This window comes from Narcine bancroftii, chromosome 2 (genome assembly GCF_036971445.1).
Source record: "Narcine bancroftii isolate sNarBan1 chromosome 2, sNarBan1.hap1, whole genome shotgun sequence".
Classification (NCBI taxonomy): domain Eukaryota; kingdom Metazoa; phylum Chordata; class Chondrichthyes; order Torpediniformes; family Narcinidae; genus Narcine; species Narcine bancroftii.
Genome location: NC_091470.1, coordinates 226,026,293 through 226,044,109, shown reverse-complemented (window position 1 = coordinate 226,044,109; position 17,817 = coordinate 226,026,293).

Below are 17,817 nucleotides of genomic sequence, written 5' to 3'. Positions count from 1 at the left end.
ATGGACTATTGAACGTGCACAGTCTTGAACTTGCTTCATCCAATTTTAACTTCCAATATCTTGATGATGCATCTAACTTGCTAAAAATGTTGCATTTGCAAATTGCGACATGATTTCTTCATGCGTCAAAAGCTTAAAATGTTCTCGCTTTATTGGTCTGTTTACATCTCTTGGATCCAGGCAAATACTAAGCTTTCCATTCTTTTTATCCACAACAATGAGTGAAGTCACCCACTCCATTGGCTCATCTATCTTCTGAATCACGTTTAGGCTTTCCATCCTGTTCAACTCTGCCTTTAGTTGCTTTTGAAGTGCAAATGGAACTTGTCTGCATGGATATATTATTGGTGGCACACGTTTATCCACTCTGATCGTGTGTTCTCCTGGAAGGCAGCCTAGACCCTGAAATAGGCAATTGTACTCTTTCATGAGTTAATCATAGATGGTCTCTCCTTTGCTTTCCACATCGAGGACTCTTTTTACCATGTTCATTTTCTCACAGGATGTTAAACCCTGTACATCCTTTGGTACCATGATGAAGGCTAGCATGTGCTCTTTGTCCTTGTGTTTCACTTTGATCATGCATTCACCTTTCCCTGATATATCAGTACTTGAATATCCTGTCATCTTCACTTTTGTTCCATACATCTTTGGTCTGGGTCTAATCTTCTTAAAATCAGTCTCTGATATTACATTAATTTGTGCTCCAGTATCCAATTTAACTGAAATGTATATGTCATTCATTTTTAATCTCAACATCCCGTCTCTGTTTTCTTTCTTGTTTTCAGTCACAATGACTACATAGAATTCCTCTATCTCCCTTTCATCTACTGCATGAACCTTGCTTTGTTGCACTTGGTTCCTACAGCAACGGGCATAATGTTGCTTTTTTTGCACATATAGCATATTTTACCAGAGGCTGGATCATTTTTTGGTAGGTGCTGTGCACCGCACCGACGACATGGCTTTCAATTGTCTTTCATTTTTGTTCACTGGCTACTCCTCTCTTTCCACTTTGATGCATTTTTTGTTAAACAGTTTATGTCTGTTCTTGCTCACTGCATCCATGTTGCAGCTAGCTTCACTGAACAGCTCTTTTGCCTGCATTTTTGCAGTTTCTGTAGCCCTACAGAATGCTATGGCTTTTTCCAGGTCTTGAATTTGCTCTCAGCAGTCTTTCCTTTAGACTATCTGGAATGCCACACACAAGTCTGTCTTTTATCAGCGAGTTGGTCAGTCCACCAAATTCACGTATTTTACTTTTGTTTCTCAATTCATTCACATATTGATCAATACTTTCTTCTGCTTTCTGTATACATGTGAAAAATCTGTGCCTCTGAAACGTTACATTACATTTAGGTATGCTGTATGCCTCAAACTGTTCCATTATTTTCTTCCAGTACCATTTTGTCTCCTTCAGCAGCAAAAGTGAAGTTATTATACACACCCAGGGCTCAATAACCCACGACATGTAAGAAAACTGATGCTGTCACTTTCTCACTTTTCTTGTTAGCTCTGACTGCCACTAAATACAATCCAAAATGATGTTTAAACCTGTTCCAATTTTCAGCCACATTACCTGTCAGCAGAGGTTTCGCTGGTGGATGTAATCCTTCCATATTTCACTGTGTTGATTTCTCTTCACTGATCAGTTGCTGACTTTAAATTTTAACTTTTAAAGCATTTCCTTCTAATTTTCTTCATCCCACTTCTGACACCATGTTTCATCTTGTATCCATATGTGTGAGTTCTTAGACAACACATGGATGAAGGAAAAGGTTCTTTACTTTAAAGTTGTGGTAAACAGCACTATGAGGCTGTAAGCCTCCATTACAAATCTTGCATATTGTGTGTTCGCCCCTTATGGAAAGCAAAAAAAATGGCAGATGGAACTTAACTCCTGGGTGGCACGGTTAGCATAGTGGTTAGCAAAATGCCTTTACACCGCCAGCAATCGGGATGGGGTTCAAATCTGTAAAGAGTTGTACACTCTTGCTGTGTCTGTGTGGGTTTTCCCCAGGGGCTCTGATTTTCTCCCACTGTTCAAAATGTACTGGGGGATGTAGGTAAATTGGGTGAGTTGATCCATTTTGATAAGTCGATTCAGGGAAGGACTTGCATAGTAAATGGTAGGGATCCTGGAGGATGTTGTAGAACAGAAAAAAAACCTGGGGTACAGATGCATTGTTCCACATAAGACATGAAAGTGATAGACAAGGTGGTGAAGAAGATAGGAAAGTGTTTGGCTCATTCAATTTCATCGGTCAGGATGGTGAATACAGGAGTTGCGATGACATGATACAATGGTGTAAGTCATTGGTGAGGGCACACTTGGATTATTGTTTACAGCTCTGATTATCAAGCTGTCTGAGGGTTATCACTGAGCAGAAAAAAAATTACAAAGACATTGCTGGAATTGGAGGGCTTGTGTTATAAGCAGAGGCTGGATGGGCTAGCATGAAAATCATGGGGGCATGGAAAAGATGAATGGTCACAGTCTTTTCCTCCAGGGTAGAGGAGTGTAAAACAAGGGGGCAAGGGTTTAACATGAGAGGGAAAGCTTTAAAAGAGACTTGGGGAATAGCAATGGTGCATATATTGAAAATTGCCACTAGAGAGAGGAAATGGAACAAATACAACATTTCAAAGAAATTTAGACAGGTCACGGCTTTGGGCAGGGGTGGCCAAACTTGTTTAATGTATGAGCCACATATGATAGCTTCAGATGTTTGAGAGCTGCAACAATGATACGATCTCAAGCCATGCCACTAACACTCCCATTGTGGAGCAGCGGCTCGTACCATTCCTGCCACAGTCTAGGACGACCCTGGAATTTCCACCTAAATGTAGGTTCCACTTTTGAATAAGACGAACCCCCCCCCCACCACCCCCCCACCCCAAATTCTGGCTCTTACCGCTGACCAGTGCATGCTGTTAATAACAAATGTTAATTTTAAGGTTACTGTCGGCTCCTGTAACAGGCCATTTAAGGCCTGTACAAAGGCACATTGTAATATTTCTTAGGATTCTCATACCCTGCCTTGCTCTAATTATTTCCCTCTTACGTTAATTCTTCCATCTTTATATTGCTTGATTTCAGATCCATGATCTGTTCAAAGTTGTTAGATTTACAAACTGGTGAATGAAAATAAATTGAGCAATTGAAAATATAAGTACATCTTTCAAGGTGGTGGCAGGAAATGACTTCCATTCTCTTTTATCTTGCACAACGTGAGGACTCTCTCTTCCAGGTTCTGAATATTTTAAAAAGCTTTTCTTAAGGTCAAGGTTGAGTTTATAATCATTCCCCTTTCTATTGCTGTTATGAGTCCAGAGGGCCTTAAAATAGATATTCACCAAGACAAATGGTTACTAAATAAAAATAGCTTTTAATCATCTTTGAACTTGAAAATAGAATCAAACTTTAACTTATCTCTATTGACTCACTTAACCCACTTAACCCCCTTCTAATTCGAAGTGCACATGTGAGTAAGTTCAGCAAGGTTCTTTGGTTCACAGTCCAATCTCACTGGTTGCAGATAATTCTTGTACTGTGCACAGAAGTTAACATTAATAAACCTGCAAAGATCACATGACCTTCCAGACAGTAAGTTCTGTTTTCCAGACAAAGCTGCCAATGCACATTGTTACATTTGTTGCCTTTTGTGAATAACAGTCCATCCTGAGTCTCTGGGCACTCTTGCAAAAGCTCCTGCAAAAATTCTGTTTTAAAGTGTTTGTGTGTGACCTGCTCTATCAAACCTTTCCCAATTTATCTTCCAAGCATCTCTTTATACTCTGTCACAGTCGCCTTTCTCTATCTTTCTTAATTCAAATTTTATTTTAGCTTCTGCACCTGCCACAACATTGAAATTGTCCTCTCCAATACACCCTCCTTCCCAATCCGACCTCAGTTTATTGCTTGGCTATAAATTATACTGCTGAAATATGTGCTCTGTTGTTCACAGTTTTCAACTGAATCCCAATGGCCCTTTGAGAAACTTTTGAGGATAGAAGTTTACATAAGAACATATGAAATCGGAGCAGGAGTCGGCCATCCGGCCCGTTGAACCTGCTGTGCCATTCAATGAGATCACGGCTGATCTGATGACGGGCTCATCTCCACCTCCCTGCCTTTTCCCCATAGTTCCCCTACAATGAAAAACTCTACATAACCTTGTCTTAAATATATTTCCTGATGTAACTCCACTGCTTCAATGGGAAGAGAATTCCACAGATTCACCCCTCACTGGGAAAAACAGTTTCTCCTAATCTCCAACCTAAATTTACAACCCTGAATCTTGACATTATTTCCCCTAGTTCTAGTCTCACCTACCAGTGGAAACAACTTATCTAACATCATCTTATCTGTGCCTTCATAATTTTATAGATTTCTCAAAGATCCCCTCTCATTCCTCTGAATTCCAGTATTGTCCCAGATGATAATCTCTCATCATAGGCCAACCCTCCCTTCCTTATCTCTGGAATCATCCTCTGCATTGTCTCCAAAGCCAGTATATACTTCTTCAGGTAAGGAGACCAGACCTGCACATAATACTCCAGATGCAGCCCCACCAGTACCCTGTACAGTTGCAATGTAACCTCCCTTCTCCTAATGCAATCCCTCTAGCAATGAAGGCTATCATTCCATTTGCCTTCTTTTAGCCTGTTGCACCTGCAAACCAACATTTTGTGATTCGTGGACTGCCACTCCTAAGTCCTTCTGCACAGCTGCATCAACCATATCCAGCTCCAAGTGTCATCGTTTGCAGATGATACAACAGTAGTCGGACTCATCAACAACAATGATAAGTCGCACTACAAAGATGAGATGGAAATTCTCGTTGTATGGTGTGAGAGAAATATCCTGAGTCTTAACACGAACAAGACTAAGGAAATGATTGTGGACTTCAGGAGGACCAAGAATGACCAACTTTCACTACATATCAATATCTCTGTAGTGGAGAGCACCACATTCCTTGGAGTTCACTTAACTTCATTTATCGTAGACACAACATTTCCTCTCTTGTCAAGAAGGCGCAATAGTGATGGTAGTTTCTGAGAAGACTGAAATCCCCTCTCATCATGGCCTTCCATCATGTCAACCTTCTATAAGAGCTCTATAGAGAGTGTCCTGGCCAGCTGTATCACAATGTAGTATGGTTGCTGTAGAGAAATGGAATGGAGGTCAATTCACAGCTCCGTAAGAGAAGCAGAGAGGATCACTGGAACGTCCCACCCCCCCAACCCATGTGATTTACCAGGATCGGTGTTTGAAAAGTTTGCACAAAATTGTTGAGGACCCCTTCCACACAGCATCTTTCAACTTCTCCTGTTGGAAAAGAGATACAGGAGTATCAGAGCCAGTACCACCAGGCTCAGAAACAGCTTTTTCCCATGGGCAGGGAGAATGCTGAATGATAAAGCGACCTGCTCACACTAATCATTTATGTAGATATGAATATGTGTCCTGCATATGTATTGTTTGTCTGCATGAGTTATGTCTGGTTGTGTGTCTGCATAATTTTTACTGAGGAACGGAGAATGCTGTTTCATTGGGTTGTACTTGTGCAATTGGATGAAAGTAAATTTGACTTGAGTATGTTTTTAGTCTCTGCTCAGGCAGACCTTCAGTGGGATTCAGATTACAATCAGATCAACCTTGATTTTATTCACAGGCAAAGCAGGCTTGAGGGGCTGAGAAGCCTCCTTCTACTCACAGGCAAGTGCAAGGTGGATGGAGGAACAGTTTAGTAATAGTTGTGGTGAAATCTCTATTGTACATTTTCGTTATGTGCAAATTACATGACCTTTCCTGATTGACCCTGCTCTCACTGGCCGGCTCATGACTCCTCCCCTTTCTTCCCAATGAAGGCTATCATTCCACAAGCCTGCCCACAGTTCGAGCCTGGGTCAGTATGAGTAAACATCACAGGGATGCTGTCCATCTCTTTGTAAATAAAAACCTTCAGTTTTGGTTACTTTAGTCTTTGTGCAATTGATCATGCATCAATGGTTTAGCAGCATCACAGTTAATATAGTGTTATCGCAACACTATTTTGGCACCAGCAACCCAGGTTCCCATCCGGCGCTGACCATAAGGAGTTTGTATGTTCTCCCCGTATCTATTCTGGTTTCCTCCTGCCCTTCAAAACGTACAGTGAATTGTCAGTTAATTGGGATATTCAGCCAGCACCAGCTTGTGAGTCGGAAGAGCCCATTACCCCGTGCTGCATGTCTAAATTTAAAATTTAAGATTTAGTCATCTGGCTCAGAAATGTAGCCAAATTCCTTCAGGGCAGATGTCGAAATTAAAATTAAAATAATTAATTCCGTGGTGATTGGAAGGAACCTAATAGATTGTATGTTCACTGGTGATCTATCAGAAAAGGAATTTATAAACTCTGCCCATTCTGTCTGAAATTTGATTCCAGTCCCATGGCAATCTCCCTCACTCGGAACTGCCCTGTCAAAATTGTGTAATTCCCTAATGCATGTGATGTGCAGCAGATACTTATCTCATCAGCAATATCCACATCTAGAGAATGAAAATAAAAGCTATTGCATGTTCCAAGCAACTGATTCTAGATTTGTGTATTAAACAGAGAGGAGAGTAGCTTTCACTCTCTATGACTTAGGTCATCCTTGAATTTGTGCGATTTGCAGGACACTGCGTCAGTCAAACCAATTTGAGGATTCATACCCCGCTGATTCCTGATTTTGTTATACTATTTATTCCATGCAATGGAAGTTTTAACATAATTTCAACCCTGAAATATTTATGTAGTGCGGATGAGGAACCAATTGCACAATCAGTCATCTTTAAGCGATTTAATATATTCCACTTAAATCAGTTCTGGCTGGACTGGGCAATCAATTGAAATAGACAGAGCTAAATTCTATGTATTGAACAGGCAATCTAATGGGTTTGTTCAAACTGATTCAGGTTTGGAGACTTCAGATTCAGACACTATCTATCTATTGTATGGTAATATATCAAAAATGTAATATTACACACAATTGCCTTTAGTTTGCCATAAGGTGGACAAAGATTTACTGTTAGCATCACCTGGTGCTCCTCACAGTCAGAGAAAGAGAGACCGTGGATTTGCCTCCCGCAGAATCTTTATCTGCACAAGCTCCAGTTTACTTCAAACCATCTTTACACTTAATTTTTCAAGGCATGACTGTACATTCCAGGGACCAAAGTGAACAATGCTTTTATTCTTACATTGTGTAATCCTTCTTTAAATATCGACGATTTTTAGAAAGAATAAAATGGTTAGTATTACAACTGCAGCTGCTTTGCAGGGAAACATTAACACAGTGTGTGTACTGTGAGTCTCAGTGTCTTACTAGATTTTGAAAAATCTGCTCGTTTCCTGGGTGTTTATTCGATTCGGCTATGTAAATTTCACCCGCAGCAAAACAGTCACTTTTGGTCATTTATTACTGATGCAACGATACAGATTTGAATTATCTGTTCACTTTGACCAACGGCCTCCGGAGTTAGTAAGGACACCACGGGTGCATATTCATCTCACTCTGACTCGAGACTGTAAGCAAAGACCAGGGAAGCACTGAGGCCTGCGTACTAGTGAACAAGGTAGATGAGCTTAGAGCATGGACAGATACTTGGGGTCATGATATTGTGGCAATTAGTGAGACCTGGCTACAGGAGGGGCAGGACTGGCAACTTAATATTCCAGGATACATTTGTTTTAGATGTGATAGAGCAGGGGGTAAAAAAGGGGAGGAGTTGCTCTGCTTGTTAAGGAGGACATTACTGCCATGAGGTGGCAGGATGGTCTGGAGGGATCGTCCAGTGAGGCTGTTTGGGTGGAATTGAGGGGTGAAGGAGGCATGAGGGTGCTAATAGGGGTGTATTACAGACCACCAAATGGGCCAAGAAAATTGGAGGAACAAATTTGTAGGGAGATAACGTACATGTGTGAGAATCATAAGGTAGTGATCATGGGAGATTTTAACTTCCCTCACATTGATTGGGATACCCATACAGTTAGAGGGCTGGATGGGCTAGAGTTTGTTAAATGTGTTCAAGATTGTTTTCTAAATCAATTAGTAGAAGAACCGACTCGGGACGGTGTAATACTAGATCTCCTGTTAGGGAATGAGCTAGGTTAGGTATTGGACATTAATGTTGGAGAACAAATTGTGTCTAGTGATCATAACTCTGTTAGTTTTCAGGTAGTTTTAGGGAAGAGCAAGGAGGGGCCTAAAGTTGAGGTTCTGGATTGGAGAAGAGCAAATTTCGAAGGAATAAAAAGGGATTTGGGGAGTATTGAGTGGGACAGGATATTTTCAGGTAAGGATGTAAATGAAAAATGGATGATATTCAAAAAAGAAATTTTGCATTACAGAGTAGATGTGTCCCAGTGAGGATCAAAGGAAAGGCTGGAAGTCATAGGGAGGCTTGGTTTTCGAGGAATATTGGAAATTTGATTAGGAGAAAAAGGGAGGTATACAAGAAGTATAAAGAGCAGGGAGTTGAGAGTTTGAAGGAGGACTACAAGGAGTGTAGAAGGAATCTTAAGAAAGAAATTAGAAAGGCCAAAAAAAGGCACTAAGAGGCTTTGGCAGACAGAGTAAAAATAAATCCAAAGGGTTTCTATAGGTACACTAAAAGTAAAAGTTTAGTGAGGGATAAAATTGGACCCCTTGTAGATAGCGAGGGTAGGCTGAGTGAGAAGTTAGAGGAAATGCGGGAAATTTTGAATGATTTCTTTGCCTCGGTATTCACTAGGGAAAAAAATATTGAACCAGTTGAAGCATATAAGGATAAACGAGGAGGTAGTGGTGGCTGTGTTGAAAAAGATAAAGGTGGATAAATCTCCGGGACTGGACAAAATATTCCCAAGGACACTCAGGGAGGCTTGTGGACAGATAGTGGGGCCATTAACAGAGTTAATTAGGATGTCACTGGTCACGGGGATAGTGCCAAAGGATTGGAGGGTGGTGCATGTGGTTCTGCTGTTTAAGAATGGGTCCAAATGTAAACTTGGGAATTATGGGCCCATGAGTCTGACGTCTGTGGTGGGTAAGTTGATGGAAAGTGTTCTGAGGGATGGTATTTACAAAAATTTAGAGGTACAGGGATTGATAGGGAGTAATCAGCATGGTTTTGTCAGGGGTAGATCATGCTTGACAAACCTGATTGAGTTTTTCGAGGGGGTTACAAAAAAGGTTGATGAAGGGAAAGCTGTGGATTTTGTCTATTTAGACTTTAGTAAAGCTTTTGACAAAGTTCCCCACAGGAGGTTAGGAAAAAAGGTGGAGGCATTAGGTATAAATAAGGAGGTAGTGAAATGGATTCAGCAATGGTTGGATGGGAGGTGTCAAAGAATAGTGGTAGATAATTGTTTGTCCAATTGGAGGCCGGTGACTAGTGGAGTTCCTCAGGGATCGGTCCTGGGTCCACTCGTGTTTATTTTATATATATTAACGATCTAGAAGTAGGGGTGGAGAATTGGATAAGCAAGTTTGCGGATGATACAAAGATTGGTGGTGTTGTGGACAGTGAGGAAGTTTACTGTAGATTAAAAGGTGATTTAGGAAGGCTGGAGGTGTGGGCTGAGAAATGGCTGATGGAATTTAATACAGATAAGTGTGAGGTGTTACATTTTGGAAAGGCAAATCTAAATAGGTCATATGCATTAAATGGTAGGCTATTGAGATGTGCAGAGCAACAAAGGGATTTAGGAGTGATGGTAAATAGTACCCTTAAGGCTGATACTCAGGTAGATGGTGTGGTGAAGAAGGCATTTGGAATGTTGGCCTTCATAAATCAGAGTATTGAATTCAAGAGTAGGGAGGTTATGATGAAATTGTACAAGGCATTGGTGAGGCCAAATTTGGAGTACTGTGTACAGTTTTGGTCACCAACTTATAGGAAAGATATAAACAAAATAGAGAGAGTACAGAGAAAGCTCACAAGAATGTTGACAGGATTTCAAGGTTTGAGTTACAGGGAAAGGTTGTGCAGACTAGGGCTTTTTTCTCTGGAGCGTAGAAGATTGAGGAGGGACTTGATAGAGGTGTTTAAGATTTTAAAAGGGACAGACAGAGTAAATGTGGATAGGCTTTTTCATTAAGAGTGGGGGAGATTCAACCTAGAGGGCATGGTTTAAGATTGAAGGGGGAAAATTATAAGGGGAACATGAGGGGAAATTTTTTACACAAACGGTGGTAGGGATGTGGAATGAGCTTCCGGCAGACGTGGTTGAGGCGGGATCATTGGTTACATTTAAGGAAAGACTGGATAGTTACATGGAGAGGAGAGGACTGGAGGGGTATGGACCAGGTGCTGGTCAGTGGCACTAGGAGGGTGGGGATTTGTTACAGCATGGATTAGTAGGGCCAAACTGGCCTGTTCTTTGCTGTAAGTGGTTATATGGTTATATGGCTAAGGCTAAATCCACAAAGGCCAGCGCTACCTAGTGTCTTCCTCGCCAATGTTCGGTCTCTGACGAACAAGCTGGATTAACTAAGGATTTGGACCCTCACACAAAGAAGGCTCATTTTTTAAAATGGAGACATGACTAAACAGCGATATACCAAGCAACGTGGTAGAACTGGAAGGGCGTACTGTCTTCAGGGCTGACGGACCAGTAAAAGTAGAGGAAGTGGTTTATGTATTTATTGTGCATCGATCCTGATGCACTAACTCTCCATTGCTGATATTTATTGCTCCATGGATCCAGAAAACCTGATTATTAGGTGGAGACATTTTTTTATCAACCACGTGAGTTTACATGTATCATTGATGTTGTAGTTTACATGCCTCAGGATGCTAATGCTAAAGTAGCCATGAAAGACCTCAGTGTTGCTATCAGCAAGCTGCAGGCATTGCATCCAGATGGAGCCTTTACTGTCGCTAGGGACTTTAATCAAGAAACCTACATACCGTGCTTCCAAGATTTTACCAAAATGTTCCATGCACCACAAGGGGAAATAAAACCTTAGATCATGTCTACACAAATGTCGCTATTGCTTACAAAGCCACTACCCTCCCCCACCTGAGACAGTATGACCGTCTTTTTTTAAAAACTTTATTTAAGATTTTCAAATTACATAGAAATAATTTTAAAAAAATAAAGACAAAATAAACTAAACACTAAAACTCACCACCCCCCCCCCCCCCCACCTCAGCCTGCCCTGTAAGGGGAGCCAAAAAAAAACCCATATATCTAACAATTACTTAAAAACTTAAACTATACAATATTTTAAGATATTTCTAAACCCATACATTCGAAATATGGTGACCACATCTGAACAAAAAAAGAATGATTATCATGCAAATTGTATGTTATTTTTTCCTCAATTCATTATGCCAACGAGCTATATTAATTTCTACATTATCTTTCCAAGTAATCGCAATACACTTCCATGCAACTGCCATTGCTAAACGAACAAAAGCTATTTGAAACTTATCCAAATCCAAACCAGTCAGCGAAACAATATAAACCCAACAAAAACATTTCTGGGTCTAACAGCAATTTAATTTTAAATAATTTTTTGAAAAATAGTCTAATTTTTTCCCAAAGTGGCTGAATTTTATCACAAGACCAAACTGCATGTAAAAATGTTTCAATATGTAATCCACATATAAAACACAAAACCAAATTACTAAATCCATATTTTTTTCAATTTCTCAGGGGTCAAATACAATTGATGTAAAAAAATAATAATTAACCAAACTATATCTTACGTTAAGTAATTTAGTTACCCCATCATGACTTAATTTAACTTCCCAATTCTCCTGTAGTATATCATAAAATAAATCACCTTCCCATTTATTTCTAGATTTATCTAAATTTGGTTTATCCATACTATCTGGTAATAATACATACATATCAGAAACAAAACCCTTTTTTAATGTATGAGAAATCAAAAACTCAAACTTTGTTAGTTCAGGTAATTTCATTTCCTTTCCATAATTATCTCTTATCAAAGCTCGAACTTGATAATACACAAATAAAGAATTAAATGGTATTCCAAATTTTTCTCTGTTGATCAAAAGAAAGAAACTTCTTCAAAACAATCCTCAATCACCTTTATACCTTCAGAATCTCATACCTTTAAATACCTATTATTCATTGAAAAAGGAATAACCCTATTTTGATATAATGGAATTATGACCATCTTTCACTTGTTTCTGCTTCCCAAGTATAGCCCAGTTATTAAATGTGTAAAACCCACAATGAATACTATGAAGATCAGGCTTGAGGGTGCTGACTGTACTTCAGCGACAATTCCAGCACAGACTGTTTGCTGCCCATGCTACCACAGACTCTCAGATTAATATTGACTTGTATACAAACTCTGTCCTTGAGTACATCAACATGTTTGTGGATGGAGTGACATGACAAAAACAAATCAAAAACCACAGATGAACAGCAAGATTCACCTGCTCAAAGACAGAGATTTAGCCTTCAGATCTGGAGACTTGCAGCTCAGCCAGGGCCAACCTGAGGAGGGGAATCTCTCAGGCTAAACACACATACAACAAAGGATCGAGGAGCATTTCAACTCCTCCGATCCCCGACGCATGTGGTATGGCATACAGATCATTACAGACTATAAACCATCTAGTACTGTGCCCCCTTCCCTCCCTCCCTGAGGATCTCACTTTGATCGAGGGAACTGGGGGGGGGGGCACGCTCAAAGCAGATCTTCCACCTGGTGAACTGCCTCTCTCACTTTCCACCTTAGATGTTTGCGTCACCCTGAGTAGGGTGAATGTGAGGAAGACAGCTGGTCTGGATGGTATTTTGGCCATGTGCTCAGTCTGTGTAGGGCAGCTGGCTGGGGCCTGTGTGGACATTTTCAATCTGCTCCTGGCCCAGTTGGTTGTTCCCACAAGCTTCAAGATTTCCACTATCATGCCAGTGCCGAAGTGCCCCATCGCCACGAGTCTGATGACTTCCGTCCAGTTGCACCCACCCCCATCAATTCAAAGTGCTTTGAGAGACTGGCTCTATCACATTTGAAATTCTGTTTGCCCATCACATCAATTTGCCTATCATATCAACAGCTCGACTAAGGATGCCATTTCCATTGCACGTCACTCTGCCCTGACCCACTTAGACAACTAAATTTCTTATGTCAGAATGTTGTTCATTGACTTTAGTTGACATTCAATACTCTGATTCCTTCTAAGCTGATCGCCAAACTTCATCAGCTTGGTATCAGATCATCCTTCTGTAAATGGACTTTCTGATGAACAGATTCCAATCTGTTAAGTTAGACATTCTCTTCTCTTCCATTCTCTCCTGTATTCCCTTTTCACCTCTGACTGCATTCTGGAATATGGTTCTAAATCTGTAATCAAGTTCACAGATGACACCACAGTGGTTGGCTGATCAGAGGGAAAGGTTCCCAAACTTTTTCGGGTTGCCGTCTCCTTGGCCTCCAGGCCACATCCAGAGTGGCCCCCCCCCATACAGCAGCACTGGGCACGGAAGGTATGGCGGCACTTAGTGGGATGGGTGGTTAGTGGCAAAACTGAGGGGGGTTGGTGGCGGCACTGAGAGGGGGGTGATGGCCGCACTGAGAGGCCAGTAGTGATGGCAATACCACATGGCGGCCTCCAAGACCAGCCCTCACGAGAACGCCTTGTCGCTGTTTATTTTGCTCTCTACTGCCAACCTGAGTCTGGACAGAAAATTACTGCACTGGCTTCTTCATTAAACTTTGCAGCAAACTGAATAATAACAAGTCTGAGGGTTCGGAATGCCCCCTTTTCCCTCTTTGCCCCCTGACTGCTCCCTTTTACCTCACCGCACTCTTGGATCTTTCCACTGCCCACGGTGTGGGGGGGGGGGGCAGCAGCACTTACTTGGGGAATCAGTAGCCTACAGGGAAGAGGTCCAGCACCTGGCCGCATGGTGTGCTGTCATTAACCTGACCTTTAACACTCAAAAGACTAAGGAGATCATTGTGGACTTCAGGTGTGCTGGGAACCACACTCATGTCCATATTTACATCAATGGAGCTGTAGTGGAATGTGTATCAAATTCCTGGAGTCCACATTTCCGATCATCTCACCTGGCCCCTGATCCTTTATTACCTGTGGAGTTTCAAGAAAGCTCACTTCTGTCCCAAAATACTGATGGATTTTTACCACAGTACTTTTGAAAGCATACTCAGTGTGATATGGCAAAGGTCTTGTATCAGTCCAGCGAGTGGTGAAAACTGCCCAGCGGATTATCGGCACCCTATTGCCCACCATTGAGAACATCTATCAGGAACGCTGTCTGGGTAGGGCGAAAAGCATCATCAAGGATGCAACTCACACTAACTATGGTCCTTTTACTCTTCTCCCATCTGGTAGGCACTACCAGATACTGAAGCAGTAGGCTCAGGAAGGGCTTCTTTCCTGAGGCTGTGACCCTGCTGAACCTTACATCACAGCACTGAGCAGTATTGCACCCATATGGTACTGTCAGTATTTTTACACTTACTTGTTTGCTGGAGCGCTTGGTTTTATACACATTTACTTGTAAATACTATTCTTTGTTCTTCTGGTTAGATGCTAATTTGATTTCATTAGCTTTGTTTATGTACTTGGCACAGTAACAATAAAGTTGAATCAATCTATCTAATAGTCTAATAACTGAAGCTATTGATGCAACCTCAATCAGATTGTCACCCTTCATTTATCCTTTATCAAGATGCAGTGGGCTATGTTTAAAATTAATTCTCTGGGTTGGGAACCAGCCAAACAAATATTCCAGAAGAAATACCAGATTGTCCAAATCAAACGGCAATATTCTTATAAAATCACAGAGCGGAAAGCCCTTCTATCCCTTCCCAGGAGTTTCCACTCAAACATATTGGAAAGAAGGTCAGATATTGCAACTAAAGCAATTATTTTTACTCATTCAAGGAAGCAGTTGATTCAATGTGAAGCTGGAGCAGTAGAACAGAGAGATCTGGGAATACTGATATATAATTCCATGAAAGTGGCATCACAGATAGATAGGGTTGTAAGGAGAGATTCTGTCATTTTGGCCTTCATAAATCAAAGTATTGAGTATAGGAGTAGGGATATTGTGGTAAAGTTGTATAGGACATTAGTGAGGCCAAATTTTGGACAGTTTTGAGTATTCTGTGCAATTTTGGTCACCTAACCATAGGAAAGTTATCAATAAGATAGAAAGAGTGCAGAGAAGATTTACTATGATGTTGCCCAGACTTCAGGAGCTGAGTTACAGGGTAATTTTAAACAAGTTAGAACTTTATTCACTGGAGTGTAGAAGAACAAAGGAAGATTTGATAGAGCCATTTAAATTATGGGGGGAAATAGATCGGGTAAATGTACATAGACTTTTTCCACTGACGTTAGATGAGATACAAACCAGAGGACATGGGTTAAGGGTAATAGGGGAATAGTTCAGTCGGAATGTGAGGGGGAACTTCTTCAGACACAGAGTGGTGGGAGTGTGGAATGAGCTTCTAATTGAGGTGGTTAATGCAGGTTCAATTAAGAAGAATTTGGACCAGTACATGGATGGAAGAAGTATGGAGGGCTATGGACTGGGTGCAGGTCAGTGGGACTCGGCAATTAAAATGGTTTGACACAGACTAGAAGGGCCAAAGGGTCCTGTTTTTGTGCTGTGATATTTTATGGTTCATGTTTCGATGGATGGTGAGCACAGCAATACTAAGGACACAGGGGATTTGGAAAACAGGTAGGTTCTCAGAGAAATGTGAGATGTAGATGCAATATAAAACATTTATATTACACAGATTAAAGGACATAAATCAAGTTGTGGTTCTCTGTTTTAATTTAGCTTTCAATTTTGGATCCAGAAATAAGCATTTAATCATTATATGATTTCCTTGTCTTTGATTTGATTAAGGATGATGCCATCCTCTCCAGATGATCTTACTGATGGGGCAATCTTTCCGGATTAGTGGCTAATTGAAGGAAGACATCACCATGGTGTCACTCCCCTGCCACCCTCTTCTCAGGCAAAACTATGAGTTTGCAAGCATGCATCTCTAGATTCAAAGTCTGTACCTTTCCTTCTGTTACATGAGAAAACAAAGTTTCTCAAAAGGTTTACTTTCTGAAAAAAAAGGGATTAAGATAAACAACTTAAGGCGGAACACAAAGATAATTTCAGATTTGCTGTTTCACGTAGGAAGTTTGAGAAACATTTAATCAACTTTTATTGAATTTAGCATGTTTAATCACATAATGATGCCGAAACATAGCATAAGTTCAATGGACCTAAAAATGCTTTTGCCACTGATTTTTGTACTCAGCATCTGATGCCTCTCTTGTCAGTGTCCAACATAGTCGGCCAGCATTGATAGATTCCAGTTGCCCTGATATCGCTTTTTCATGGTAGCAATGTCCTGGTGAAACCTTTCACCATGTTCGTCACTGACTGCACCAGGATCAGCAGGGAAGAGGTCCAAGTGTGAATGCAGAGATTGAATTTCCAATGACATGTTGCACGTCATGGTTTTGCATGCCAGAAGCATGTTGTCAATCAGCTGGATGTAGTTTGGTGCTCTGTTGTTGCCAAGAAAATTTTCAACATCTTTAATGCCTTATGTGTCTAAGACCACATTTGCATAACACTTGCACTGAGTGCATGGCCAGGTGTGCTTGGACTGACCAAAACAGCTTGCTTTGTGGGCAATATGCCAGTAGACTTAAAATATGACAGGAAATTACAAAAATAGATTAAACCTTAAAAAAGTTACGTGATGTGAAAAGTTTAAGTTGATTCGACGGTAGGCAATGTGTTGGGCAGTTTTTACTCCCTGCTGGAGTGCCTTTCTACCTTGTGCAGAACAATTCCCGTACTATACTGAAATACTGTATGTCCCCTCGCTCTCAATAGTAAATCTATAGACATCCAATAGTATTCTAGGGTGGAGGTGTAACCTCCTCAAACATCTCAAAATTATGTCTTTCTGATCAACATTGATGAATTCAAAGACCACATAAGATCGCCAGAGATATGGACCCCCAAGAATTTGTGGTAAGGGTGTGTAAACTGTTCAACAAATACAAGGATGATGACATCAGTGAATCAGCAGCTTAGTGGTTGAGCAAGATCCAATGAAGATCTCCACCTATATGATGAGGTGTAGAAGCTCCTACCAGCTGTGGGAAGCCCTCTGAGTGTTAACACAGATATTGCACCTGATGTTCTTCTTTCAGACACAAAGGCATGAACCAAGCCAATCAGAAGTAGGATAATATACCCATTTCAAACCTTTCATATTGACATCACACATCTCCCTTCTTCCTTTCACTGTATGAGCTTTTCACTAAAACATAGAACATTTCACTACAGCTCAGTATATGACCTTTGGGCCCCCATGTTGTGCCAACCCATATATTCCTACCATAAACAAAACCGAAACCACTCTACCCTGTAGTCCTCTATTTTTTCTTTCATCCCAGTGCCTGTTGAAGAGTCTCTTAAATGCCCCCAATGTTTCCAATTCCAACACTGTCCCTGGCAAGACATTCCAGGCACCCCTAACTCTATGTGTCAAAATCCTACCCCTAATGTCTCCCCTAAACTTCACTTTGTACAGATGTCCTCTAGTGTTGGCTACTGCTGCCCTGGGGAAAAGGCACTTTTATCTTTATCTACCTTATCTCTGAACACCTCTCTTATGTCACCCCTCATCCTTCTTTGCTCCAGAAAGTCCCAACTCTACTAACCTTGTCTCATAAGAATTATCTTGCAATGTTTACCCAGCTTTTATTATTAGTGGTGAATCTTTTCTAATTGATTCCACTTTCTAAGTTTGACAGTGGACTAT